Raw genomic sequence first — 4,763 nt, 5'->3', positions numbered from 1 at the left:
GCTGTGTCTGGACCAAAGTTAGAGAGGATAATGTGAGAAGAAAGTAGCGGATAGAAGGAGAAAGCATTTAGGAAAGGGAAATCTTCCTACTGGTAGCAGGAGAATGGAGCGCCAATGGAGCTCTTTGCCCTTTAGGGAATAGTGTGGTCAGCCTACCCCTGCACTTTCATTTCTGTGACGTTGTATGAAACTTGCATATTCTTGAGTGATACCCAGTCGGGACTGAGCAATTTGCTCAAGTCACATGTCAGGGAGTTTGTGCTTGGAGGTAAACTGGTTCTATTCAGTATTGTTTTCATTAGACTTCTCAGTCAAATCTCAGTGTTGGGTATGAGATGAAGCTTTATGTCAGCAATTTTTCTGACAATTTGTAATAGCTATTTCTTATCATCTAAGCCAACAAGTGTCCTGTACTGAAGGACTGAGCTAGAATTAACAATTACTTGAAAAGGGATGTTGCTTTGTTCTCTATTAAATATTTTGAGAAAGAATAAAAATCATTAATTTCATTTTTCTACTTTAATGAGATTTCTAGATTTTTTACAATAGCAAATTTATCAGATTTTTCAAGAATGTTTTTTGGCTTTCCAGTGAATATTTTACTAAGGAATAAAAATAATTATCATTTATCTAATTTAATGAGACTTCTCATTTTTAAAACAGAAAATTTATTAGTCTCTTCAATCCTGAAAAATGTGCTATAGATTTATTGATAAATCTATGATAAATATATTCAAAACACTTATTTCCCTACTTTAAGAATTTTGTTGATTTTAAAATTGCATTTGTAGTTAAATTAATAATCCTTCTATTTGTAATTTAGTTTGCTTGGGTGGTGACACGGGGTTTTCTGATATTTTGTTGACAATTGTTATTAATATAAAAATGATACTTTTGGGGCAAGGCTGATATAGTCGGTTAAGTGTCTGACTCTTGATTTCGGCTCAGGTCATGATCTCAGGGTCCCCAGATCTGAGCCCCCTGTTGGGCTCCGAGCTCGAGTTCAGCAGGGAGTCTGCTTGAGATTCTCTCTCCTGCTTCCTCTGCTCTTCTCTACCCACTGAAATAAATAAATAAATAAATAAATAAATAAATCTTTTTAAAAAATGCTGCATTTATGTAGACATAATTTTCCATCAGTGGACTTCTAAAAATATACACAATACACAGACACTTTGTAGTCATTGTCCCATAACCATTTTTGGGTAAATACTTATGGTGTAAAATTTGAATAAAAGTAGTTTTCTTTCTTTTAATGGAAAATATGTCAATATGAAAAGAAGTATTATAATTGTGAGAAAGAGAGACCAGGTTTATTATGTTTTTTGTGCTTCTCCTAGGAGTTTTATTTATATCCTTCTCATTCACCCATGTGCCTTTTGTTCAGGGTAATGTATTCTGCATTAGTATCCTTTTCAGTCTCCTCCAATGCACGGACTGCCAAAATTACAAGATTATGTACAATGGGTTTATGTTTTGGATGTATGTCCACCAGGGACTTAACAGGCTGAAATTGTCAACTTGGACTCACACCAATGGCCTCAAGCTGAAAGACAAGTGAAATTTCAGCTGTGCTGTAGAATAGTTGTAAGTGTATCTTCATAAAATCAATGATATTCTCCAAAAAAGAGTTATTTCCAGTCAAATATACAATTTGCTTCCAATATCAGATGGCATAAAAGAAAAATTCAGTAAACAAAAACAGTCTCAGCCAGATGCCAAGAGACTGATTATACCTTGGCACCTCTCCCCTTTAGAGATGCTTTTCATAAAAAGTGGCACATCACGTGATGTCATGTTATAGTCTTCTCTGAGGGATTATACTTTAATCTCTAAATGACAATTAGTCAGATAAAAACCTCAAAAGTATAACATCTAGTGGGTTACCAGTCCCCCATGTAGTCTCAAGAGCTCTTTTGATCTGTTGGACCCAGAAAGAAAATATTTCTTTGCCTACTGTTACTTCGTGTGTGACATACTGCAAAGATATAGAGAGAGCATCATTGTGCAGTTACTCATTGTGATTTGATTTGATATTTTGCTTAAGAACTACTTTCCAGAAAGTAGAAAGCACATCATATGTTTTGGTGTGTTAGGTGAATGACCACATTTTCTCAGCCATTCTGTAATTTACTGTTTGTACACTGAGGCACTAAGTATAGTTTCAGATCAAAATGTCTTCTTTCAGATCAACATACTCACAGTAAACATTCTAGGATTTTAAGTGGATTCACCTTATTAAAATGGATGTTTTGTCAACATGAAACACCAGTGTTTTAGTTGTGAATATTTGGGATTATTTAAAAATGAGGCATACAGATCTGCATGTGAGGGAAACTCTGAACTGTGGAAATAAATTATGAGTCAGTTGATCTGACTTGCTCGAAATGTCTTCTAAGTTAAGATTTTCAGATTAAACATAAAATTACTGGATATAAATCAACCCCTAAATTTACTATATGTATTGTATAAGCTTCAGGAAACCCAGTTGTGCAGATGATATGAAGATTGGGGCTTCAGTTGGCATCGGATCCTTCAGTGATATTTATTTATTTATTTATTTGAGAGAAAAAGAGAAAGAGACAGAAGGAAAATAAGAAAGAAAAAGGGAGGAGGAGTTAAGATGGCGGAGAAGTAGCAGGCTGAGACAACATCGGGTAGCAGGAGATCAGCTAGATAGCTTATCTAACCATTGTGAACACCTACAAATCCAACGGGAAATCAAAGAGAAGAAGAGCAACAATTCTAGAAACAGAAAATTGATCACTTTCTGAAAGGTAGGACCTGCGGAGAAGTGAATCCAAAGCGAGGGGAAGACAGACCCCGGGAGGAGGGGCCAGCTCCCGGCAAGCAGCAGAGCAACAGAGCACAAAATCGGGACTTTTAAAAGTCGGCTCCACTGGGAGACATTGCTCCAGGGGCTAAACCAGGGGGAAACCCAGGCAGGGTCAGCATAACCCCAGGTCCTGTGGGTCACGGAAGGACCGGGGGTGTCTGAGGGCTGCGGAGCTCGCAGGTATTGGAGCGGGGAAGCCGGCTACAGCGACAGAGCCGAGGACTGAGCTCTCAGCCCGGGGTTACCTTGTGCAGGTCGCAGGCTGGGTGGGCTCGGAGCGGAGCCAGAGGCCAAGGAGATGGAAGCGACCAGGCACTTTTCTCCAGGTTCCAGCAATTGACTGCTTTCCTCAAGGCGCGACCACAGGCCAGGGAGGCGGGGCAGTTGGGCGCTTTTCTCTGGGGGCGCACGGAGGAGGGGAACCCCAAGCTCTCAGATCCTCTGGGCTGAGAGATTGGGAGGACGCCATCTTCATTCCCGTCCTCCGGAACTCTACGGAAAGCACTCAGGGAACAAAAGCTCCTGAAAGCAAACCTGAGCGGATTACTTAGCCCGGCCCCTGGCAAGGGCGGTGCAATTCCGCCTGCGGCAAAGACACTTGAGAATCACTACAACAGGCCCCTCACCCTCAAGATCAACAAGAAACCCATCCAAAACCAACTTCAGTCACCAAGAACAGCGGAATTCCACAGCAGGAGAAAACAAATCTTATCTGGACAAAATGACATGGCGGAAAAACTCACCTCAAAAAAAAGAACAAGAGGCCGTACCGAAGGCTGGAGACCTAATCAATACGGACATTGGTAACATGACAGATATAGAGTTCAGAATGACAATTCTCAAGGTTCTAGCCGGGCTCAAAAAAGGCATCGAAGATATTAGAGAAACCCTCTCCAGAGAGATAAAAGCCCTTTCTGGAGAAATAAAAGAACTAAAATCTAACCAAGTTGAAATCAAAAGAGCTATTAATGAGGTGCAATCAAAAATGGAAGCTCTCACTGCTAGGATAAATGAGGCAGAAGAAAGAATTAGTGACATAGAAGACCGAATGACAGAGAATAAAGAAGCTGAGCAAAAGAGAGACAAACAAATACTGGACCACGAGGAGAGAATTCGAGAGATAAGTGACACCATAAGATGACACAACATTAGAATAATTGGGATTCCAAAAGAAGAAGAAAGAGAGAGGGGAGCAGAAGGTATATTGGAGACAATTATTGGAGAGAATTTCCCTAATATGGCAAAGGGAACAAACATCAAAATCCAGGAGATGCTAAGAACGCCCCTCAAAATCAATAAAAATAGGTCCACACCTCATCACCTGATAGTAAAATTTACAAGTCTTAGCGACAAAGAGAAAATCCTGAAAGCAGCCCAGGAAAAGAAGTCTGTAACATACAAGGGTAAAAACATTAGATTGGCAGTGGACCTATCCACAGAGACCTGGCAGGCCAGAAAGAACTGGCATGATATATTCAGAGCACTAAACGAGAAAAACATGCAGCCAAGAATACTATATCCGGCTAGGCTATCATTGAAAATGGAAGGAGAGATAAAGAGCTTCCAGGACAAACAAAAGCTGAAAGAATTTGCAAACACCAAACCAGTTCTACAGGAAATATTGAAAGGGGTCTTCTAAGCAATGAGAGACCCTAAAAGTAGTAGATCAGAAAGAAACAGAGACAATATACAGTAACAGTCACCTTACAGGCAATACAATGACACTAAATTCATATCTCTCCATAGTTACCCTGAATGTTAATGGGCTCAATGCCCCAATCAAAAGACACAGGGTATCAGAATGGATAAAAAAACAAAACCCATCAATATGCTGCCTACAAGAAACTCATTTTAAACCTGAAGACACCTCCAGATTTAAAGTGAGGGGGTGGAAAAAAATGTACCATGCTAATGGACATCAGAAGAA

This window comes from Martes martes, assembly GCF_963455335.1.
Source record: "Martes martes genome assembly, chromosome: 3".
In the NCBI taxonomy this organism is placed as follows: Eukaryota; Metazoa; Chordata; class Mammalia; order Carnivora; family Mustelidae; genus Martes; species Martes martes.
The sequence above is the reverse complement of the archived record's forward strand: the minus strand, read 5'-3'. Positions refer to the sequence as shown.